Source organism: Bactrocera oleae, chromosome 6 (genome assembly GCF_042242935.1).
Source record: "Bactrocera oleae isolate idBacOlea1 chromosome 6, idBacOlea1, whole genome shotgun sequence".
NCBI lineage: Eukaryota > Metazoa > Arthropoda > Insecta > Diptera > Tephritidae > Bactrocera > Bactrocera oleae.
This window is the reverse complement of record NC_091540.1, coordinates 53,033,566-53,060,606: the sequence shown is the minus strand read 5'-3', so window position 1 is coordinate 53,060,606 and position 27,041 is coordinate 53,033,566. Positions and strand designations below refer to the sequence as shown.

The 27,041-nt window shown below is 34.7% G+C and overlaps 1 protein-coding gene across 1 annotated transcript in view; it reads right to left on the bottom strand.

Moving 5' to 3' along the window:
* Positions 1-27,041, bottom strand: part of Glut1 (Glucose transporter 1) — a 258,641-nt gene that overhangs the window by 129,809 nt on the left and 101,791 nt on the right. Inside the window, exon 2 of the mRNA XM_036359051.2 lies at positions 19,273-19,345. The gene's annotated coding sequence lies outside the window, so the exon portion shown is untranslated. The remainder of the gene's footprint in view (positions 1-19,272; positions 19,346-27,041) is intronic.

Sequence of the window (27,041 nt, the reverse complement as noted above, 5' to 3'; positions counted from 1 at the left end):
GAGAGATAGAAAAAGTGACTCTTTATACAACAAAATGCTTGCTCTCTTTAAGTGAAATTTTTACAACGGTTTTAACATATGTTTCTAAACTCTTGAGTGAATGAAATTATTACTCGCGCCATACTTACTTACCCATACATACTCGTCTAACAAAATATAGTAATAAATATATGGTATATCTCACTTTCTACGCAAGTAATATTAGATATTTATGCATAAATAGGTATATCCTCATGCAATGCAAATTTGTGCAAAAGCAAGCAAACAACTATGAATGTTTCAAAACATTGCAAAACGCATTTATGTAAGCATTAGTACACGAAGGACTCACTACAAACAATTTGTAAATGCTTCTGTAAAATTGTCCGAACATTTGTATCTACTACATACTCATACATACAAGAGCAGCAAGAGTTTAGACTGCAAAATGTTACAGCAGTGAAAGCAAACTTTTCATACAACAATTCATGAAGTGAAATGTAATGAAATGAAATCACAAATCTCAAAAGCACCCAAATACCAAAAACATAGTAACTCGATTTGTTGATGGACAATCGCTCAGTCATTCATCAACTAGTCCATCAACAGTCGATCTGTAAGTTGGTGAAAACTGCTGCTGAAAACCAAATTCTGTGGGTGATAAAGCAAAAAAAAAAGTATATATATATAAATGGAAAGTAATTTTAATTTTCAGTTTCGGGCGTTGGTTTTGTTATACTTATAAATCTATACTTCAATATAAATTTAAATGATGTAGACTATCACTCAGATCTACTACTATCAAGCGTTTTAGATATGAATTATGTACCGTTTTTTAATAATACTACCAGGCCTTATAGTGAGGATGGATCATGTATAGATAATATGTTCGTTAAAACAAATATTCCCAACGTAAAATCAATTACGTATAAACAAATGATCACTGATCATTATATTTTGTTTTTGTCATTAAATACGTATAAATTATTAAATTATAAAGAACCTAAGAATTATCTCAGTTATAAAATACTGGAAAAAAATAGTAAAAATGTACTTTGGGAAGACATATTAAATATACAGAATCCAAATATTGCTACTAATAGTCTCATAGCTAAAATACAAAATTTGATAAAAAATGCTCATGTAAAACCAAAACACAACAATCGTAAATTTAAACAGCGTAAAAATTGGATTACGATTGGCATTATGAAGTCATGTCGTACTAAAGAGAAGTTATATAATAAATGGAAAAAACATAAAGATAATATAGAACTAAAAACAAAATACAATACTTACTGTAAAAAACTGGACAAAGTTATAAAAATTGCTAAGTGTAATTATGAGAGTAATTTGATAAATAGTAAATATAATTGTAGTAAAGACTTATGGAATTATGTAAATCATAAATTAGGCAAAAATGTAAAGGCATCTAAAGATATATGTGGGTATAGATTTAGCTGATAAAATGAAAAAAACAGATAACAGTACGGTTTATAATATAGAAAATAATGCTAAGTCAATTTCTTTAAGCCAACTGATGAACAAGAAATTGAAATAGTAATTAGAAACCTAAAAGACAAAGCTGGGGGAGTTGATGGAATCAACACTAAAGTCTTAAAAATAATAAGTAAATTTATTAGTAAACCATTGGAATTTATCTTTAATAACTGTATGACTATAGGAATATGGCCACATGGATTAAAATGTGCAGAAATCCTACCAATCCATAAATCAGGAGACAAATATAAAACTAATAACTATCGTCCAATATCCTTACTTTCTAATATAGCAAAAGTTTTTGAAAAAATTATACATAAACGAATTTATAACTTCATAACAGACTCAAAAATTATTGCGAAAAACCAATATGGCTTCTTAAAAAATAAAGGCACTAAGGATGCAATTGTAGCAATTACCAGTTTTATATACACTAATATTGATAAAAATAATTCAACAGTGATAGCTTTCCTGGATTTAGCAAAAGCTTTTGATACAGTAGATCACGCTTTATTGCTGGATAAATTATATAGATATGGAATCAGAGGAATCGCTGTTGATTTAATTCGTGACTACCTTAAAAACAGATATCAAGTTGTTAAAGTTAACGGGGTAAAAAGCAAATCATGTAAAGTGCAAATAGGGGTGCCGCAAGGTACAATCTTGGGACCACTGCTTTTTCTTCTATATATAAATGATATCTTTAAGGAACTACCTGAAAACTGTTTGGCAGCTTATGCAGACGATACAATAGTTAAATGCATAGGTAAATCTTGGGCGGAAGCTGAAACACAAATGAATGTGCAGTTAAGTTTAATAGGGAATTGGATGTGTAATAATTACTTAACTCTAAATGTTGGAAAAACTAACTATATAACTTTCGGTTCATATAAAGACAGTATTCCAGAAAGTTTTGAGTTAAAAATTTATGATAAGCCCATTAAAAGAACTGATAATAGTAAATACTTAGGTATATATTTTGATAGTCACATGAGATGGGATATTCATATCAAAGAAGTCATAAAAAAAACTAGATATTTTCTATTTATATTCTCAAAGTTTAAAAATATTATGAACAAGAAAGCACTAAAAACAATTTATTACGCATTATTCGATAGTATAGTCAACTATGGAATAATTGCCTGGGGAGGTAGTTATAAGAATGTTACAAAATTGTTAATAAAAATACAAGATAAATTAATTAATCATTTATGTGATAAAAAAGAGAGAACACCCGTACTGGGTATTAAAAAGAAGTTTATTTCTGAGTCACTATGTTATCATTATTCTGATTGTAGAGAGGTATTTAATGAATATAAAGGTAAGGCTAGAGCTAAACAGTTACAGTTACCAAAGATTAATAAAAATATATCTTACAAAGACTCGAAATATATAGCAATTAAATATTACAATATGTTACCGCTGAGTCTAAAGTTGTTAAATATTAAAAATAAAGCAAGCAAAAAGAAAATAACTGAGTGGATTGTAGACACTGATATTTAAAAATACTATGTTTTCTTTTGTTTTTCTATTATAAATGACATTTGTTATTAATACATTAGTACGTAATTATAATAAACTAATATTACCAGGCCTATGTACAGGTGTTTTGTAACAACTCTATAGGTGCATACTTTATATGTAATATGTACTTTGTATCCTGGGATAAATAAATAAATAAATAAATAAATAAATAAATAAATAAATAAATAAATGCGCTCCGTTAAGTATTCTAAAAGCTGTCAGATGGACTTCATACTACTTCCAAAGGTTACTATGTTAGCAGGCAATATAACAGTGTCCAAAACTTGTACTAAAACGAAACCAATTAGTTACAAACTATACATCTTTAGAACCAGTACTAAGCAGAGGCCCGACTTGAGAATCAGCTTAATTTTGTCTAAATAAACAACTGATGCAATACGTGATGGGCATTGAGAGATTTCGATCAGAAGTGTGCTAGGCTCCAACCAGTTTAAAGAGAGCCAACACCATTTCGTCGAATTATGGGCTATTTCAATATAAAATCACATTCTATCCCAAATTGGTTGCTTATGACATAGCTTTAGATAATTGGATTTATGAATTTGTTATGTATTGATCATCTCCCTACTGCTATTTAATCAGAGATACCAAAATCTCTTGTAGGTAACTATACCTATTTAAGCTATTTCGCATCAGTGCTTCTAAAAATTTCAAAGTCTCATCTTAATTACCCACTATTTAACAGCTTACACATCGAGCACATACTATTTTCAGCAACACTTTATATCCATTTACATACGTTAGGTAATTTGTAAAATCACTGTAATTCGTTATTTAATCAAAAATCAAATATCTCCAATATTTGCAAGCCAAATAGTAGCTAAGAAGTGTATATGCCTTTTATAAATGAAATATATTATAACTTCAAAAACGATGACTAAAAGAATGTTTTAAGAGAAAAATTTCGTGAGGGATATTTGCCAAACAAGTTGTCAAAATAAACACATATTTTTTACGTACAAGTATATGTTCATTATACTTGACAAATTTCTTTTCAAGGATTTTCTCTGCAAAATATATGGATTGTAACTTAAGAGTATAAACAGTCCTGAAGAGACTCCCCAGACTCGCTTGCATTCAAAAAAATTTTACTTTCTGTTTTACTTTGTACGCTCAAGGTATCAATAGTTCATAACATACTTTATGGTCTATAGTATACCTCCAATAACTGACCACTACAGCAAACTGTTTTATTTGAGGATATATCTTCAAGAAATTTAACACAAGATATTGTCTAAGACAATAGTACAGCCTCCGAAGAAACTGATCAGATCGGATCATTATAGCATATAGCTGTCACTTAACGAGCGAAATCAAGTGCTTGTATGGAAAACTTTTTCATTTGACGAGATATGTTCAATAAATTTGGCATGAATTATGGTCTAATGCAATCGTGCAATCTCCGAAAAAATTGTTGAGATTGAACCGTTATAATATAGTGATGTCATACAAGCTGACCGATTAAAATCAAGTTCTTGTAAGGCATATTTAAGCGAAGTTAACTTTTTTTCTTGTTTTTTAGTACTTTTTAGTTTTTTCTTTAGTTCTTTACCTCAAACCAGTCTAAGTGCTAAACAGTTTCGAGAAGACGGTGAAGCCTTCACTTTGTTCCAACGAACTTTTGCTTATTGAATCCTATCAAGTATTGAAAATTATTTGCCACCTAGATTATGCTATTTGACTTCGTTTGTCTAGGTTTTGTACTGTCAATGGTATATCCTGATATATTGGCTATGCCTTATTTCAATTAAAATTTCTACATCTCATAAAAACAAACTTTTATATACGATGTTTATTATTGTAAGCATTTAAATTTCAGTTTGAAAATTAAATATAATTCAGCCCATTCAAAGCGTTTTGGCAATTACTCTATACAGAATCTTAATCTCCATATTTGCACTCTATCAACACTCCCGATCCACACATATGCATGACCATTAGTAAATAAACAGAAAGTGAAGTAAATAAATTCCAAACTCTTTAGAAAACGGCAGTCTACGAGCGTCAAAAAAAACAAGAAGCAAAAACTGACACACTTCGTATGCCAACAAGTTTGCCATTTGCCACAACATGACAAACGCTGCCACGAGAAGCATGGAAAATTGGAAAATGACGAAACAGCAAAGTAAAAGTCACTCACAAATCACCAAATTTTCGCATAGTTAGTTACAATGTTTTGCATACTCCGTAGCGGAAACGGCAGTACAAGCGCACGAGCTGATGAACTGGCGAACTGATACTCATGCTCACTTGCCACCCGACCCGCGCGCATTACAACCTCGCCTGCAAAAGTTAGCTTGGTAAATATGTATATAGTATATACTTCTATATACATTTGTGTGTGTAAGTATTACTTTGCCCTTTCTCTTCTAGTTATTTCATTTGTTTCGGTGTTCCGCTATTTTGTTTGTCGGCGAAAAAAAAAACTTGGAAAATGTATTTCATTAATGTGAAAACTTTACAATTGACAGTGACTTTTCATTACAACACGATCTTATGGCTCGCGCCAACACATTGCGCTGCATGTACTCCGATGTATATACAGTGTTGGTCATATCGATAGTTACAAGTTATAAAAAGTAAGTTCTTTTTTTTGCAGTCAACGTATTTCACGTCTTAAAACTTAGCTTATAAATACAAAAGATACTTAAATAATACGTGAAAATATTGTTTTGTTTTTGTCAGTCCAGTTATATCTGATTCCAGAATGTCCCCTCGACAATACTACTCGTAAAAATTTTAGAATGTTTTATGCCGCTAAACGGTAAGATTTTCATATGATAAAAAACGAGATTGATAGTGTTAGAGTGGAGGTGGAGATGACATATTTGAAAGGATCCTTATGAGATCTTCGCTTTCAAGCCTGAAAAACCATCGAGTGCTTCACTATTTGCAGCAGTGAGCCTAATCTAAGTAAAGAAAAATGAAAATGTATAGATAAAACGCTTTAGAATATATATAGCGAAATGAACCATGTTGGAATATTTGGATCGATTATTTTAGTTCAAAAGTAAGCAGTCTCGCATTCTTGCCATTTAAGGCGCAATGCATTGTTCTTAAGGCAATATGCACTATTTCATAAAAGTCGTAGTTGTAGTCACTATGTATCGGGAATGAGGAAAATTCTTAATTATAAAGAAGGTGATAGTGATTTGTGAATGGAATTTAGAAGTCCAGCACAAACTGGTTAAAAACTTACTTAAGAATGTTCAATGTGCGGTATCTTGTATTGTACAATAATTTAAAGAAAACTGAAAAGTATATAGAGAAAGTTGATTAAAGACAATGAGAGGCGTCGAGCACGCAGTTGATCTCTAACATCAATACATGTAGAATTTCATACTGACTGAAAACATTGTGTACATGACCGCCTTTTGGTAAATTTTTGGGCAAATTTTTGAAAGTATACAATTTTAAAAAGAGTTTAAATAAAACGGTCCAAACCTAATCACCAAGCGCATGTCAGACACGAAAAACTTTCTCAGAACATTTATCATCCCAGCATAAAATCAAGAAAACGACAATATTAAAATTACAAACTGTGCTAGCAGTTGGAACCAACATCCAGCAAAGGATATATAAAATAACAGTTTCTATTTATATGTGCACCACTCTTACTATGCAACGCCGTGATTTTTGGCACATTGCAGTCGCTGGTTACTCAATATTTGTTGTGTTGAGAAACCGTTTAAATATGCATAGGAAATGCTGACAATGGGCAAATAAATGAACGACTGACTTCTCGTTGCACCGATTGGATTGGACTTAACACGAAAAAAATACAGATATTGGCGGCTGTTTGTATGTGTGAATGTAAGCGGAGCTGCAGTGAATTGATGACTGAGTGACGTGAGCGACGTGCAATGCTTTCGGCTGGCTTTTGCTTGCTGCCAGCGCAAAAGTTGCTCAAAAAGTGGATATAAGTGGAACAATATACCCCGTGAAAACCCTTCTCTAGCGCCGCAAATTAAATACTAGCTTAAAACATATACCAAGTGAGGCGGAGATTAACATAAGAAAGAGAAAATTATTAAAATTTGCGGTAATTTTCAGTTGTCAGCTTGTTGGCCGCTTTTCGTGTTGCCAATCGAGTACTTCGGATCAGATTGCATGCAAATAGCAACGGCTGTTTAGCGACACGCTGAATTATGTATATGTGTGCTTGTTTGCAACGAAATCACAGTAATTTGAATGTTGCTCCCATTTTACGATTTTTGACATTATTTTCGGTTAAATGTCCGTGCACCCAGTTGTGGCGCAACCGTCAGCCTGTTTGTCTGCCAATTCGCGAATATGATACAAGCAGCAATCAGTTGCACATACACCAACATATGTGTGTAGCAATGCTTATAAACATAAATAATAATAATAATAATAACCTGCAACACAGTTAAGTATCGCGAGTTCTACATTTGTTTGCCTGTGTGTGTGTGTGTGTGTGGCTACTGCTTCGCTGTGCCGCGTTCAAATTTAGTGGCGTTTCTCCATTGTCCTTTGCATTTTGCTAACTCATACCATTTCGTCGCGGTAAAGCACTTGCCTTTATTTATTTGCCCATTCATATTTGCTTTCTATTGTTTTTATTGTTGTTACGCTGCATGAATTTCAGCTTTTTTTCTTCGTGTGTTTTTTTTTCTGGCGTTCAAAGCGAAGCGTTCAGCGTATTTAACACCTACTTCCGTTCCGTTTGACGTTATGCAAATTTGCGCAACACGGCCGTAATCACCAACGACCAACGCCAGACACCAGTTGACTTGGCGGCCCCTTTACGCCGCCAACAACAAGCGCCGAACTCGAGACGCCAACAACTTCAGACGAAGCCAAGCAAAGGCTTTGTTAGCCAGTAGAGAAGTGTGTTAGTGTGTGCATGTATGCGTGTGTTTGTTGTTGTGTTTTGGTTGTCGGCGGATTGTGTATTAATATTTTGGCAGCTTTATTGCTGCATTGTAGCACTTTGCGTCAACCCTATGTGCTGCTCGTTAGCTGGAGTCAACCTATACAACCAACAAATAATGGGCCTCCCCCTTTTTTCTCTCGTTTTTCTTTGCTTTTCGGGTTCATGTTCCACACTGACTTTATTTGTGCGGAACATCAGCAATTACATAGTATTTATTTACTCCTATTAAATTGTGCTTGGATATTACGCTAGTACATCAATTACTTTGCTTATTTGTTGTTTTTGTCTCAAAATTTATACTCACATTGAGCAGTACATTACTGCGCTTAGTTTATATACATTTTACAGTTGCACCGCCTTAGTTTTTATACTCATGCAACATGTTGCTACAGAGTATAATATGTAGTTTGGTTCACCTAACGGTTGTTTGTATCACTCAAAATTAATCGAGATAGATCTAGGTTTATGTATATATAAATGATCAGGATGAAGAGACGAGTTGAAATCCGGGTGACTGTCTGTCCGTCCGTCCGTCCGTCCGTCCGTGCAAGCTCTAACTTGAGTAAAAATTGAGATATCTTTATGAAACTTGGTAGACATGTTTCTTGGTACCGTGAGACGGTTGGTATTGCAGATGGGCGTAATCGGACCACTGCCACGCCCACTAAAGGCCATTAATCGAAATCTTATAAATTGCCATAACTATGCGACAAACTAAGATACAATATTTTTTCCAAAAAGTGGCCGTGGCCCAGCCCCCCAATAGGTTTAATGTATATATCTTCCAAACACCCCAAGCTATATCACACAAATTTGAACAGGGCAAATCATTGCGACACATTTTGCGACAGCGTAAAAAAAGATTAAAACGGATGATTACCACGCCCACTCTCCATATAACGGTTTTGTTACTACTACTTCGATAAATTAATAACTAAGTGGGTCATAGACATAACATTTTACATACGGGATGACACAAACGGGCTTTTTAGGAACAGCTGCTAGAATTGGGCGATAGGCGTGGCAGCGCCCATATTTAGGTGAAATCACATATCGCGAGCCTACTCCATTAATTTCAACCAAATTTAATACATATGCTAACCTTGACATTTCCATGTTACAGTGAGAAATCGGACTAGAACCACGCCTAATCAACCAAAAAACAATAATATATCAAGGTAAAACTTTGAACGAATAGTGCCTCTAAGTTATGCCATCTCAGTTCTAACAATTGTCAAAATCGGACTATAACTATTCAACCGCCAGATACTAGAAATATGGACCCTAGAACCTATGGCTGATTTTTTACCGAAAATATTGATAAATGTGTGAGATTTATAATTAATATTATATTATAAAAGAATCCTTCCTTGTTAACATTCCGGTTTACTTCATACCGCATATATCATACTAATATGTGAGTTATCTTAATTAAATTAAGTGACCGTGCTGTTCTCCTAACGGTGCATTACGGTGGTGTATATAACTAATGTCAGGATTTTCAAACATCTGGTTGACTTTACTTACAACTTTATTATATTAATAGTTGAGCGCTGAATATGTTTTGAGTTGGTCTAGACTTTGGTCTTAATCTCATATTCCTAAAATTATTAATCTCGATCTTCTGATCGACGTTTTGCTTATCAACTCAATATATTAAATTTAGCCCCTTCGGTTGAGTTTATATCACATACATCTCTTTTGAGGATGATATAAATATAATTTTCGCTGACGGGAAGTAAAATATATTCGTAGTTATAAAATTTAATTCAGTCTATGACCTATACTTGTAATGTAACTTAATAAAATACCAAATTTGATTGTAATCGATTGCGTCGAATAATAAATGTTGAATTCTTTCGCAACAATTTTAATATAAAGTTATGCCAACATCGGAAGGTATTTAGTCGACTTTGATCCTTGCAAGTTGAAAGAGTATAAAATGTTCGGTTTCACCCGTACTTAGCTCTTCCTTACTTGTTTTTAATACACTTCAAACTCAAAGCCGGGTTGACACGGGAAAATCCCCGAAAATTCCTTAACAAGTGCTTCTTAGTTCCCTTCTACACAATCTTATAGCTTTTTAATTTGTTCACCAACCACAGTACCTAAAAGTAGTCTGTAGTACGTCCTTTGCAGGTAGTATTTTTAGACTTGAGTGCTACTTCTAATAATATGATTAAACTACTTTGAAAACAAAGAGAATAGTTACGTTGAAAGAGCCTAAACAAAATGTTCGTCATTGGCGCTAACTACAAGTATTTTTCGTATATTCTTATAGAGTGAGATTTGGGTCTTAGATAACGGATCGTTTTAATTACAGTAAGTTCTATAGAAGGTTGGTGGGGAAGAACGATCAATAGTAATATAGATCTGGAGGATGTATTGGTAAATAACTTGTAACCTCTACACGCTGGTGATCTGTTTTTAAAAGTGTCCAGAAACCATCTTTATTAAATTCTTCACAATAAAAAACAGCAGGTCTTTCAGATTTCATGTTTAATGGAAATATGGTATGAATAGAGAGAATGAAAACTTCCAAAATTTTCTTATAGATCGGCTTAATATTGTATGATTTGTATCAAAATATTAGAATTTTTAGCTTTGTGAAATTATCTGACAAAGGAAGTCTTAAACTTTCATTAATGTTTGAAATAATAGCTGCTCTCTGAGAGTTGATTTGGTCATCACTTGTGTTATTTCACTCTCCCTTCGTCATTATTTTTACTCACAAGTTCTTCGCTTTTGTGGTCAGAAACAATAAAAATTGGTGTATGATCTTATATGTATTCTACGTGCACGTGTGAGAGGAGAAAACTCTCCCCTCATTATTCAACATTTTGTGAACTCTCATAACATACTGTTGTAATATTTGTACCAATAACTGATCTTCTTGCAGCCTTGCCTACCTGACATCATATTTCTATAAAATTTCTTGCTGCAGGTTTCTGACTTCCCTAACCTTACCTTAAATATTGCTTCATTTCGGCCCATTTCACTTCGTTCCCTTTTCATGTCAATTCGCTTCATTGCATTTCTTTCGAATTGTCCTTGTATTTTATTTTGCTTAACCATAGAACACCACTACAACTGACGCAGCCAACAACACTTTAAGAATTTAAGGCCTGTTAATTTCTTCAATCAATCCAAAACGCAACATTCAACCAATACTGCCGCCAAGACAAGATATACACACGCGCTCACAGCTGTCGGCCATAAAAAGTGACGGAAATGTACTGTTAGACTTAACACGATCGATAAAACGAAGATAAGAGTTTCCGTTGTGTGTCACTGTTGATGGTGTTGCTGTTGTTGATAATGTAGTTGCAAATATTGTACTTTCTGTTTTTGTTGTTGTTGTTGTTATCCACGTTTTTGTTGTTGTCGCCATAGCCTGCAGAGTTGCTTCCTGTTGCTTTTGCGCCGGCACGGACAGTAAGAACCACAACAGCAACAACAATAATATAAATAACAACACCGACACAAACACCAACGCCAAAGCCATTACCAACAGTGTTGCAATTATTGTTTTGTCGTCTACATTTATTGCTGATATGGCCATCACTTTGTTAAGTGTACCTACACACACACATACTGCACACATATTTGTGCATATTTCTATATATATTTATAGGTATTTACGATTGCAGTGTCGCTTGATTCAAGTTGTCCACTTCGACTTTATACGCCGCTTGCGCTGTAGGCAATAGTTGTTACGCACAGATATACACACACTTTTATAAATATACATACATAAGTTTATATATCCATATATATATAAATATTTAAGCACACATTAAGGTATATATGTATTTGTAAGTATCATTTGCTAACCTAACTAGTTGTCTTGTGTGTGTGTGTGTGAGTGTGCATTTGTATTAGTATTCTAATAATCTTTTGCTTCGTCCTACCATTATACACTTCCCGGCCACTTTTGTTTATTTTCGTTGCTGAAAAAAATAAATATATTTTTTACATTCGCTCTTTTCGCGTGTGTTGCTCTTGTAGCCGTCACTGATATAGCATAGTATAGTTTTAGGCGCTTAAGACACGCTGACTGCCAGGGCATAATGGCAGCATTAAAGTGCGACTCTGAGCAAAAGGGTGATGTAGAAGTGGCTCGTACATATGCAATGGCTACACTTTGCCTGGCTAACAGCAAGCAACAACAAAATCAACAACATTTGCAGCAACAACAACGCCAACAACAGCAAAAACAATGACAGCAATAGTGACTACACAATGACAGGCAACAATGACAAAAAGGCTAAGTGACAACTAAACTTAATGGCACTCAACACACAGAGGCAGCGGACATTAGCCTCATTGAATTGAATAGCACAAACAGAAGCGACAAAATGGCGAAACGAGACACAGCAAGGAGCACTCGTATACAGTTCAACCAACAACAGCCAACGTAGCGGCAGGGCGCTGCAATTGGCGCAAATGGCGATGTGTAGCCGCACAGGCACGCCTGATGGTTATTATCTAACTACTGACATGACAAAATATTAGGGCCACATTAAGATAGCACACAGTGAAAGCAGCAAAAGCGACATACAAAAAGGAGAAGAAAAAAATTTAGAAATCACTCAAACACACATATGAGTGGTGTAACTACACATACTATGTATTGATAGCCCGAATTCGCCGAAAAATCAGACAAAAAAAAATGAAAGCAAGCAATATTACGACAAATGCGAAACGGATAATGCACGACGGCCTGTCTTCAGCCGAAAACGATTTTGACATACCAGCAGCGGCTTGTAAACATAAATGATCACAGGCAAAGCAATCCGTGCAAGTGAGTGCGGTAAGTGAGCATACAACAAAGGTTTTAAATCACCGTTATATAATGCCGTTGGCTGGACGGCCTACGGTGGCTTTTGTCGCTTGTGCTGCTTGTCGTACAATTTCCGTATCCGCTGGGTAGTTGTGAGACAGTTATAGTGAGACGATAGCCTGGTGAGTACTTTAAAGTTTATGTGATGTTTTAATATGATTCTGGCTGTCTGCGAAGAATCATAGAATGCAACCGAAAATATTTTATATGTAGATCTCAAATAAAAAAAGCATCTTAGGTATGTGGCGAGTCAGTTTTCAACAAAAGACAATAGTTATAAAAAGATTATGATATTGTGATGACTTGTAGCTTTAGTGTCGTAGACAATTTCATCAATAATGAGAAAAAACTTCCAACAACAGACGACTATAGCGTATAATTAACAGACATAGGGAGAAATTCATGTAACGTTCAAGGAAATGCACTTTTTTTAGCAAAGTTAGATTTTATCATCTGATCATATTTGACTCGGATTTTTTTCCTAGATTGATAGCACCTTTATTTCTGTTCATATGAAGTTTGATCTTCATATGTCAACTATTATGTGAAAAGTTGTCTGGCGATCATTATTATGGAAAAGATATATTGAACAACGAGTTTGCTCGGAGTCTCGGCTACGAAATCATTGAAAGTATTGCAGAAGTGTTTTGGGGAGTCTACTTAATCACAAATCTAAGTATTTTAGGGGCACAAAACATTCAATGAAGATTGTGAAGATATTGAAAACTTTCCTCTTATGAGTCGTCCATCCATCAGAGATATAGCAGATGATCTCAATATCTCTTATGGATCGACTCAACACATTTTGGTTACTGTTTTGGGCATGAAGCGTATCAATAGCAGAGTAGACCAAAATACTAAAGGCTCAAGCGAAATTTATAACAAATGTAGAAAATATTGGATTAAGCTTTTGCATTCTTGGCGGCACTAAACCTTTTATATAAATACGCGAAAATGTAATTTTTTTTTTTCTAGTCCGACGGTATTAAATAACAGAGTTTCAACAAGAACGAAACAAGGATTTCAGAGATCATTCTCTTGAGATCAGAGAACAGAAAAATACAGCTTCTTTCGAATTTCGGAAAATACGAAGGACGCAAACGTAATTCAAAGAAAATATTCCATCGTTTTCATTGATTTTGAGACAAAGTGCTGTGTCTGGATTGGGAGCTCGCGTGGTACCACGTTGCATAGAGCTTTTCACACTCAAATATTCATGAAAGTTGTGTCTCTTCCTTCGATATTTGTGAAGTGCCAGCTATCTCAATTTTTCATCTGACACATATTAAACCAATTTTCGATAACTAACTGACTAACTAACCACTAAAAATTGTGTGAAAGATTGACTTCCAACCTCAACAAACTGTTGGACCAAATTAGTGTAGCTTTTGTCAATCATCCACCATTTGCTAATTATGTAGCGAGTCATTGTCAAATGAAGATGATTCTTGGAGAGTATTGTAAGATAAAGTTCAACTAACGAATTATTCTCCCTATGGAGAAATTATGTCAGCTGGTAGAATACAGGTCACTGTAAGTTAAGATGTCATCTGTACATATTGGGATATTCTTCCACTAATCTATGTCGGTTCTGTGATTACCCCGCAATCGCAAAAAGGAGTCAGACTATTTTTCGGTGAGGCAATATATCACAACCCCTAACCCAGGAGCAAGGTGCGAACTTTTTATTTCAAAAGTTTGGGATCAAAAATTAAATTTTATTTTTTTTAATCCAATATGTTTGGGATTAAAAATAAAAAATTTTAAATATTACTTTTCGATTTGAATGAACGCGGAAAAATGGTAATTTTACGGCAAATTTTTTTATTTTTATTTTTTCCAAAATGTCCAAACATATTTTTCCAAAAAAAATTAGTTTTTTTCGCTCCACCCTAGTTATTGCGGTACAAACAAGAAAAAATGTTAATTTCGGCTGCACCGAAGCACCTTTACAGGTGCATTTTCTAGCATAAAGGGACATAAAAAGAACTTGATCTTGATTTTGATTAATCAGCTTATATGGCAGCTATGTGACATAGTGGAACTGAAAAAGTTCTTCGGAGATTGCAATATTTCCTTAGGCAATGGTTCATGCCAAATTTCGTGAAGATATATCAACAAATAAAAAGTTTTCCATACAAGGACATGTATTTGATTGTTTAGCTTGCTATATGATATAGTTGTCCGATATCGGCGGTTTCGACAAATGAGCAGCTTTTTGGTAAGAAATTTCTGGTCGATATCTCAAAAACTGAGGGACTTTTTTCGAGCAAGAATTTCCTTCATATTTAACGATCAGCTAGAACTAGAGTCACTCTATTTGCATATCACATTTCAGATACAATACTTCTCATTCTTCCATAGGATTGCCTAAAATTCATCAGTACTAAGAAAAATGATAACTATAAGTCAAAATCGAAATTTGGGTCGATTATAATACTGCAAAAAATTATAACTTCGGAATTTATATTATAAAAGAAAAACATAATAACAAAACAAAATGACTTGAGATACGAGTTTTTATATGTATATACGAGTATGACACAACATATTATATATAATCCTTTAAATATGTATGTAACTGTGAATATTGCCCTTAAAGGGCGTAGACAATTTATCACTTCTTCCACACATAAAAACATACATAGAAGAAAAATGAAGTACATATTCCCTTGACTGTCATTTGTAGAATTCCTCAATGGAACCCACAAAGTTGGGCCAGAAAACCACCAACACATATGCCATTAGCCACTGACACGATACATGTACAGCTATGCCGAGCAGTGGAATGGACGGTACTCGTCATTCACTCACGAAGTGCTCAGCAAGAGGCCACTTCCAGTTTTTTTTTTTATTTCTTTTTTGTTTTGTTTGGTTTTCTCTTTAATTCTGTTTCTATGATTTTGTTTTATCACAGATCCTTGTGTTCTCATTTGTAAACAAATGCTGGGCTCCAAGCGCAAAAGTGTATAAATAAGCATAGGAAAGCAGTTATGTGAGCAGCTCAAAGTCATCAGCACTTTGTAGGTTATAAATGACTACCGAGCAACGCATGAACCTACACATGAGCACATACATTGAGCACATTCAACATAAGCATTACCACATATCAGTTTGGTTTTGTCTTTTTGCAGTCTTAAGTGGGGAGATTTTTTGAAAACTGCTCATTATGCTGGCAGTTTTAATAAATAGCGCACCTGAAAGCGATGAATTACGAGGGGCGAAGATAGTTTTTGCATTCATAGCTATGTTTTTTAATTAGTACACTTTTAAATTGTGGATTTCGAAAACCAAGAAACTTTTCTCGTTTTGATATTCTACAAATTGCTTCCGAGCACATTAAAGTTTTACTCGTGGTTACAAAATAAACAAACACTTCCGCAGATTCTGTAAATAGAAAAGCAATATTGCTATGAATGGCATTAATGAGAACTTAACCTTTTGAATTATTTCAAGTGTGCTGTAACTTTACCTAGAGGTCACTGCTGCTATGCTGTCGTAACTGGTACATATATGTAGTATGTTCAAAAAGTGTGCAGTAAGAGCTCTCAGGTAGAAAAAGAATGTTGACAACACCCTTTATTTTCATCGGATGTTTACAAATACCATTGGGCTACCGTACATACTTGTAGTAAAATAATTCGAAAATCAGTCCTAAACTGCGGATACGAGGTGTGTTAAAAAAATTACGGGTATTTTAAAACTAACATTACACATGTTTTTATGAACTTAGAGATTTTCGTTTGTTAAAAAAACGGGATTCTAGAATTTGTTCGTGAAATCTGAGCAGAAAACAATACTGTAACAGCATCCATATTCGCTAGACATGGCACCGTGTGATATTTTTCTATTTACAAAAATTAAGTGAACCGTAAAAGGTCGTCGTTTTACAGATAGATGAAATCGCTGAAAGAGCTAAAGGCTATCCCAAAAATTAAGTTTGAGAAGTGCTTCGACGATTGGAAGGAGAGACTATTTTGAAAGCGACAACATTAATATCTACGAATAAATAAGTATTTATTAAAAAAACAAAAATTCTCGTTATTTTTTGAACCTACCTTTTATATTACAAATCGGGTAGCACTTTTTAAGGCCTTAGACAATTAGTTAAGGCAATTACGTTGTTAATTTACTCATCTTGCATGATAATCTAACGTAATCAATTTATGACATTACTATTTGAGATGTCGTATTTCTAAAAAAAATTAATTTTTATGTGATAATTTTGAAAAAAATAGATGTTTTAGAGAATATAGAGACAACTTTTTTATCTCGAGCTTCTAAATAGTTTATATTTTATTCATTGCTTTTCGAAATACATTCGAATATTCGATCACTTTTCTCCTCTCTTTGACGTTACTTGACATTGTTGCATTGAGAATTTTATGTTAATTTATTGTTCATTAACCATTAATGAGATAATTAGTAAACTATTCAATTGTTTTGTAAATTAAAAAAATTTGTTTTTAAATTTCTGAACATTTTTAAAAATCTATTTAAGAATATGCTTGGACACGACAGAAATGGGTTCCTGACGAATTGGTAATATCGGTATCTGTCTTGTCTAGACGTTTGGTCTAGATTCTGCTCCCGTTTATGAAGTGTCCAACTCGAAAACATTGATTGATTTTTTGAAATTAATGAGATATTATAGGCAAAATACGATCAGATATTGGTTATTATTTCTATACAATGTTAACTTGGGCTGCACCGGAGTCCTAATGCCATTTTCAGGAGCATTTCTAATAGCAGAAAAGGCTGTAAAGAGATCTTTATATTGATTTTGATCAATCATTTTGTATGGAAGATGTATGCTATGGTAGTCCGATATCGGCAGTAATGTCAAATAAGCAGCTTCTTGGAGCGAAAAGGAAAATTTCAATCAGATATCTATATACAGACAGACGGATGGACATGGTTAAATCGACACACTGATCATTTATATATTATATATATACTGATGTTAGAAACTTCATGACATTACTGTCATTCCTGATTAGCACAATATTCCGATTAACGCCGTGCAATTGATTAAAGTGTATTTTCTTTGTCCTAGAGATGGCATCACCTAATTATTATTCCATTGTTCTAATATTTCGAACATGCGTTGGAGAGCTAATGTTCCTGTACATCTTTTTCAGTATGTGTCATTTATTTGACAATCAATTTTTTTCGAACTTTTTGCTAGAAAAAGTGTTTTGCGGATAGTTCTTCTTCAGTATTTTATATGACAAAAATACATCAACCGAAACACATCGTAGTTTGGTGAAAGTTTAAGTATGAGCGAACGTTGCAAAAGTAGTTCGCACAATTGGAACTGGAAACATTACTTATTGAAGATTGTTGCCAAACACAAGAAGTGGTTTCAGAATCTTTAGGTGATACACAAGCAGCCGCTTCAAAACGTTCAAAAGCAGCAGAATACATTCAAATGCAAGGAAATTTGCAGTCATACGAATTCAACACAGGAGACTTTAAAAGACGATTTTGCATGACAGAAATGCTGCATGAACGCTACAAAAAAATTCGTTTGGCATCGATTTGTGACTAGTGATGAAAAATTTATCCATTAGGACAACCCTAAATTCAACGGCAATGCCGAGTATCCTTGATGCTGCTCTGTATTTGGCGGGATCAGAAGAGCGTGCTGTATTATGAGCTTCTAAAGCGGGGTGCAGCTATTAATGAGGAACGCTACCGACAAAAACTCATCAAATTGAAGCGTACTATTGCCGAGTAACATTCGGAATATGCGACTAGACACGAGGCAATAATTTTCTGTCATTGCAACGATCGTCCTCATGTTGTAAGACCGATTATCTTTACTCTATACAAACAACTGGTGTTTTTTACATGTTTTTGTCCTACGATCAATCAATTGTCACATTTCGGTAATACATTAAGACCAGAAAGTTTCCGGAAATTGTTTTTTTTTCGATATTCGCGGTTTGGTTCATCATGAATTCGTTTCAATGGGACAAACGGTCAATAGAGAGTATTATTTGAGAGTCTTGAGACGTTTGTGTGAAAACATCCGTCGTAAACGGCCGGAATTGCCAACAATTCATGGACTTTTCATGATGGTAATGCGCCATCGCATCGAGCTGTAGTTGTGCAGAATGATTTTAAGACCAAAAACTCGTTCAATATCATTGATCAACTACCGTATTCACCGGATTGGCCCCATGCGACTTTTTTTGTTACCAAAACTCAAGTTACTTCTCCGTGGAACTCGTTTCGACTCGATTGAGGCCGTAAAAGTAACTTCGCAGAGGGAACTGAGGACGATCTCGGACAATGCCTACAAGGCATATTTCGATGATTGAAAAAAGAGGTGGCATGTGTGTATCGCTTTATAAGGAGCATATTTTGAAAGTGACAACTTGTGAACTGATACTTTTCTTGCCTAGTTTGAATCCCAACTGGATGTTACCAATATAAGCTCATTTATAACACTACACACACACACACATATGCATATACTATAATCATTTAGAAATCTGGCACTCACCAAACGCATGCTGTCATATCCAACGACCCACTCTCGTAACGACAATGCAATGTAGCGCTGCAACAACAGCAATCTGCAAGTAAATGAGAACAAGAACAAACATTTAATATAAGTAGAATAAGACAAATGTGTGGAAAATCCTATCAATCATTTTACTGCGCATCTGACGCCGCTCCAACCCCGCCGTAACACTTTCCATACACATTTCTTACACAGACCTACATGCTCGCATATAATTTTTGCAACATTTTTGTTGTGATTACATTTTTATTTTATTTCCTTCCTTGTTGGCTTTTCTTTTGCCTTCGCTTGCAAATACCCCGAAGTCGTTTTAAATCGTTTTAAAATAGCTGGCACGTTCATAAACACCCGTCACCCACACCGGCCATCCTTTGCCAGAAAGGACTTGACTCGCAACTTGCCAACTGCCAGCCAACTGCCTGACATGGAAGGCCAGTCTTTCACTCGTACTCTGCTCTATTTGCAATTTTTTTTTATTATTACTATTTTTTCTTTGTTTTTGTTGCATCTTTATTGTTGCAAATCTGTGAGAAATGGACGCTGGGGAGAAAATCGCAAACAACAACATTTTCGCACTCAGCCAAGACTGTGTGGCACGTCTTCCATCAAATCTGCTGACACGATGCTCGAGAAAAAATCGTATATGAACTTTATGTATGTATTGGTATGTACTAAAAAGCTCTGGGTAGTGGACTCTTCGTTCCTAAAGTTTGGTTGCATTATTCATATACATATTCATAAATATTTTAAACACTCTGTGCACTGAGGCTAAATTACGACGAAGTTTGAACTTTCGAAGTTTTAGCACAAGAATTAATGTACAATAAATAATTTGAAAACTGAGTTATGAAGAATGAAATAATTTTCTTATAAGAATGCATGCTGTAATAAATTTTACTCAATTTACTACTTCAGCGATTTTGATTCTGCGTTACTTCCAATATGATTCTAACACCATTTTTAAAGATCTTGATTAGCTAAGGTAAGTTGTGTAGTAATAGTGTTAGTTGCCTCTTGGTGTTTGGTGTGAAATCTTAAGCTTGAATAATAAACATGTGACAGTTGTCTGATAAATCTTTTGGAGCTGTATATTAAAACTTTTGGAAAATACTCCTTGAAAGGAATACTCCAAGCGCTTTCTCATCTCGGCTCGTCATCGTCCATATTTCTGCGCCGTATAATAGGACGGGAATGATTAGAGGCTTATAAAAATAATCTTTGTTCGTCGGGAGAACGATCTACTTCTCACTTGCCTACCGATCCGAAAGTAGCAACTGTTGGTACGAATAATTCTGTCTAAAACCACGTCTGGTATCGAACGGCTCGCAGAGGTCTTTTCCGATTTTGACGGAGCTGATTGTTGTGCTTAACGGGGTATAAATGTGGTGTGATAGTTACCCGTGCAACGTGAGCAACTTTGAATGAGATGCGATAAGCAACCCGTGTGAAACAGCTAAGAGAGCCCCTTGATGGGGCCAATCCGAGTCAATCGGTTTAAGGGCTTAACAGCGTTAGCAGCGTCTGCCCACCAGAAGGTGCAAGCGGGCGACTGTCATGAATCAAGTGACTCGCTATATAAACGTGACAATGAAACTTTCTCCCTAGCTGAGTTTTTGCTTAAAAACTAATCCGCCAAATACTTTTCAATTTGAACTGAAGAATTATATTTGAGGTGTTCAAAGGTCTACTTTATTTTGGAACACAAATTAGCTCCCTTAGCTGTATGTTTCAAAATATGTTTCAAATGTTTGATTAAATGTGCTCTCTGAGTAATCCAAATAAATCCAAATAACAATTTTCGACTGAAGTAAGAAAACTTAAATACAATTTGTATAACAATATAAATGTACCAGAAGTAAGGAGTTTAAGAAAGCTTGTGAAATTTTAGATAATTTTTTGTACAGAGTTGCCACCTAAGAAATTTAAAAAAAAATTGTGCTGTACAAAACTAGTTTCAAAACGACTTCTGGTAGGTGGTAGGTTGCGGAAAATGATAAAAGCAAATTTTTTTTTTCTGATAAAGGTGCCACCCCTTGAAAATTTTTAAAAACCGAAAAGTATTTAAAATTTATGGGAACCTTCAAAGTTTCAAAATAAAAATACGGAACATTTTCAAAAAATTCGTTATTAAATGAGAATACAATTTTTTTTAGCATAAAATGTCCCGTTATACGCATATTGATATACAAGTATGAACATTAGTTTATAAGTGTTCATAAAACTTAAAAAGTTTATAAAACTTTCAAATACAAAAACAAGTGCTCAAACTTCGAATAGTGAGATACAAGCTGACCGCTCTGCACATAACTTCTTGATATTTGAATGATTAAGTGGTAAAAGACCGCCGCCGACAATCTCTTGACAAGATAAGCACTCAAAGTATGCCAAAGGATAAGTGAGAAGACAACGATGCCAAAACTGCAAAACCAAAACAACGCCAACCACAAAATAGAAGACAGCACAGAAGAATCAAAGTTCGGCGAAAAGACGACACGAAAAAATGGTGAAGAAATTATACTCCGGTGACCTGCTTTCAGCAAAAGCCACAGACCAGCTACCAACGACGCCAGCGTTAATGCGCAACTAAAGCACAACAACAACAAACAACAGCTATGCAGCAAGCGCAGCCACGAAGCTGGCAGCTAATGAAAATGAGCCGTGCACGAAACAAAAGGGCAAAAGTGACTGGAAAAATTGTGCAGCTGTAAATTTAGTGGCGTTGCATGCCACACGGTGCATGCGGCTAAGTGTAAGCAACAAATTGTGCAAAATGTTTAAAGCTAAATAAGCTTGCCGCCGCTCATAAACTTGCTACTGCTAGTTGCTGTTGTTACTGTTATTGTCGATGCTGTTATTGCTTCACCAAGCCAAGCAGCATGCAACGGAGGCAATGCGAGCGGGCGACGCGCTAAAACATGCAAAGTAGCAGAGCACTTTGAAATCGACACTGCAAATCACTGGCTTGTCTGTGGCACAACAACAACAACAAAACCGAGTACAATAATAGCAACAAGCAAAGCAGCGTTAAAAGCAAAAATAGATTGCCAAGACATCTGCGGCTCATAAATGACGTCAACACGAGCATTTGCAGCTGCCACTTGGCACTTGACTGCAGCAGCGACTCGCCTGCCCTCACCTTGTGTTCATTTTCAACTTTCAGCAGCTCCCCTTAAGCGGCGCCGTTGCCATTGCGAGACGCTGTTCTACTTGAGCGCTTCTTATTGCTTCGTTAATGCGTGTCAGTGTGTTTGTATATATATATATATACATGTATATTAGGGTGGACCGAAGAAAACAATAATTTTTTTTGCTTAGCTCTTTTGCTGAGGGTAAAATTTGTAGATTACAATAATAGAGAATTTTTGGAAAACAATAAAAAAATTTGAACATTTAGAGGCGATACTCACTTTTTAAGTAAATTTCGAGTTAAAATTTTTATTTCGTAAAAAATTGTTGATAAGTGTTCTAGAAGCATTAGAGAGTCCTCTTTCTGCCCACTTAAAAGTTATCAACTTAAAAAAAATTTTGGAGTTAAAAAAAAGGCTTAAATGATAAAATAAGCGTTAAAATAAATTTTGAGTCAAAAACCGTCAAGTTCGGTAAATTTTATACAAATGTGAAGAGCTTAAATCAAAAAAAAATTTTTTTTTTGTCCAAAAAAAATTTTAACTCGAAATTTACTTTAAAAGTGAGAGATGTTAAAAAAAATTTTTTTTATTCCAAAAATTTTTTTTTTTTATAATCTACAAATTTTACCCTCAAAAATTTTTTTTTCACTCCACCATAATGTATATAAATATAGATATATGTATGTATGTTTTGATAGTTTTCTTCTTTCACTTCAGCAAATCGACACAACACATCGAAGGTCGGCCGCCGCTACGCTGATCCTATATTCCCTAGTGTATTGTGTGTTGCATACATTTAGGCGCAGTAGCTAGGCAATTGTTGGCATTCTACATAATCATTCACTGTTCATGAAGCAAATCGTGAAATCGTGCTGCAAATTTTCAATTCTCCCCAAGAACAGCTTCCCATAAGCAACACATAAAATGCAACAACAAGAACAACAAGCAGACAAAAGCAAAAGTCCTGAGAGAACAATGCAACAGAAATTCAAATTCAAAATCAAAACGAATAGTAAAATGTATAACTGCAGAAATATGCATATAAAGACAGTAAGTGCAAATGAAAAAGTCATATTGCACAACAACAAAGAAAGCCAAAAAAAAAAATAAATACAAGCAGCATTCGTATAACGGCAAGTTGATGGAGTGTTAAATGAAATTCACTCCCTCGGTGGTTGCTCTGCCGAACTATCGAGCAAGCAAGCGAAAAGAAGCAAGCGAACAAGCAAAGCAAACAAATCTGCACAGAAAGTACATTGAAAGGTCCGAATTACCTGAGCGCACTCAAGTGAAAGAAGCTTTAAGACACGTTCACATAAGTATGAGTGCAGGCGGTTTCGGAGGTGAGAGAGACCATCCAAGTGTCCTTCATTAGCTGAGACAATAAGCTTGCGGTGAGTGTTGGTTTAAGTATTTTGGTCAGAGAGTATGGCAGAAAAATTCTAGAAAATGTTAGAGAGCAGTCGGTTCCACAAATCATAAAAGTACTACAAAAGTTGGTGATTGAGTTATTGTAGCGCTTACGATCAACATTTGAAATGACCAAATAAAAAAAAGATAATAACTTTGGAATTGTTTCCAATAAGTTTGATTAAAAAACTTTTACCAGCACTCTATTTAAGAGACTATAGATTCTCAATTGTCGCCAAGACTTCCAGACAAAAGGTTTATATTGCTTAAGAGGGCGTCATATTTAAGGGTAAAACTGTTTTCCTCAAGTTTGAGATGACATTAGGCTGGGACAAACCAAGTCATATGTGAGGCGGCTGTCTTCCTGCCCATAAATTTAGGAGACAAAATAGCTTATACGCTGGCTTGAGTTTAAGCTCTCTGGGTATAAATCACAGATTATGACAATCTGCAATGAATTATTATTAAACGAAAATTGACTTTCGGAATACAAAAAACAAAAAGAAGTTCTTACAAAATTGGCAAATTGCACGCTTCAAACTTGTCTTAATTTGAAGAAAGTGCCAGCCGTCATATCATTACTTGATTTCCCATTTTAACCGGTACGTAGTATTAGAATTATTTCACTTTTTAAAAAATATAATACGAATTTTAATAATAAAGTCAAGTGTTATGCTTCTAAAATTTGCTCTGCTTCGGTTTTTTAACTGACAATTATTTGTTATTATTAATCTCACCAAAAACTAATTCTACAGAACACACAAAAAAATATTACTGCAAATATATACTTATATATTTTTCGTTGTCGTGTCATAATTTTGTCAATATTTCTGTCAAAAGTCATGATTTTAAATATGTTTAAATTTTCAATGGTTTTTATTTACTTTAAAGCACTGCAGAATAATGCCATATTTCGAACTTCAAGGGATAACGCCATAAATACATATGTATATACACTAAAGATCTTCACACAATTTATGGTAATTGTGGTTTCCAGTTTGTCAAATTTAATGACAACTGTAGAGTGAACACGAAACATATATATATTTAAGTAATGTTTACAAAATCACATTTGTACTCGTCGAACAAGTTAGTGTGAAATTGCCTGCTAAACTCCGGATTAATCAATAAAACTTTCGCTGTATAAATATTTCTGGCAAAAAGTCGGTATCTATGAATTTTATGCGCACAAACCCGCCTCAAAACGGCCACGTAATATTATTGACGGTTTGACCCTGTGGAATGAATGCATGGTGAACCACTTCATGGTTATCAAAGAAACCAAAAAGCATTACTTTGCTCTTTGACCGAATTTGACGTTATTTTTTCACACAATTGTTGGACAGTTTAAACGTCAAGCTCAAAAATCAACGTCTCGTCACCAGTAATTATTTGCTTGTTCAATATAGCGACTTTAAGCCAAGAGATCATACTTGTATATATATTTTCCGACCTTTACTCAACGTCTTTTTTGCAAAAGATTCATGTCTTTTGGTACGAGTTTAGCGTTGACATTCTTCATATCCAAAACATTAACCTAACTGTGTTGAGTCGATCCATAAGAAATGTTGAGATCCTCTTCTATCTCCCTGATGTCAACATGACGATGTCCAAGTACTGTTTCCGCAACTGTTTCGATGCTATCATCATTAACAAATAGACGAGTCGCATGATTCAAATTTTCGATCAACAACCCTCATTGAGTGCAGTTTAAATGGACAGAGTAAAATTTGGTCAGAGGGTAAATCAATAAAGTAGATTATGCATACTTGATAATCTCCATTTTTTAAAACATATGCATACTAATTTTATTTTCTATTCTTAATCATACTTGGCATTTTGTGAATATTTATATTGAAATAAATTATCCTAATATTATTTATAGTAAATTCGTATATATATTAGTGTTCGTAATCATGCTCAAATATATGTATAAACATATACATAAGTAGGTTCTATACTCACGTTAATACTTACACTCATATTAGTATTCATAATCCTAATCATACTCATATTAGTACTCACACTTATATTTTCATTCATATTCAGGCTAATATTTTGTGTTCATACTCTGAATAATGCTAACACTCACAGTCTTACTCATACTGGGAATCATACTCATACTCATATTCATATTCGCACTTACCTTTTCCTCAATTCAACACATCAACACTCGTAAAAACAAACTAACCACTTTCTTACTGCACAAACAAAAGTACCCATTCAAATGTAACGAATAAAAAATGCAAACAAAAACCGTAGCTAGCCCGCGGAGAGAGAAAGGTAAACCTAGAGCATACTTCAATCAAATCAGAAATGCAAACACCAAAGGGTGTAAACAACCAGAAAGGCCGAATAGAAATGGAAGTTATGAAAAACCAGTGAAACAAAAAGGCACTAAAAATTATAACCACCAAAGCAAAGCAAAAATCTTTAGCCAGCATTCGCGAATTGAATACAAATTCAGGAGAACTGTAGCTTTTGGCCGATTTCAGAGTTGCAAGCGCTGGCAACTGCACGCTACAGTGAGCAGTTGGCAACGCCAACAACTTAGTGGTCATATGCAGCGAACTGGAACGCCGCCGGCAGCTGAGTCCGATCAGCGCGTCAGTATGTCAGTTTGTGACGTACTTGCAAGTATGTATGTATAGTAGTGTGCATATATGCAGCTTTCATTTTCTCACGCTTTCGCAGATTTTCTTAAGCAAAAGCAGATTTTCTTAAGCAAAAGCGCGCCTTTCTTCTTAAAGCTAAAAGAGATTTTAAGTTTCTCTTCAGCTTCAGCACCATTTAGTTTGCGCTTCACAGCATCTCCTTTTGATGCAATATTTTCACTGAAAAATCCAGCTAAACTATGGACGAATGCACAAGCATGAAGCACGAAGTACGAAGCACTGCAATGCTAAATGAAAAGCGAAACGAAATAAATAATAAAAGCAGTGGCAGCGACGTGGCCATGCAACAATGACGGCGAGCGAGTAAAAATCGGTAAGGCGACGCAGAAGACGGCACCGAGTGCAACGCAGAAGTCGACAAATCGGAATAAATGAAAGCATAACCAGACTTTATCACCAGTCCAAATTCTAAAAGAAATTTCAATAATGAAAAAACGAGAAAAAACACAAAACAAAAAAAAACAAACAGCAGAAAGCAGGCGGCAACAAAATCGGGGACACGCTGCAGCATTAACTCAACTACTTGACTATCTCT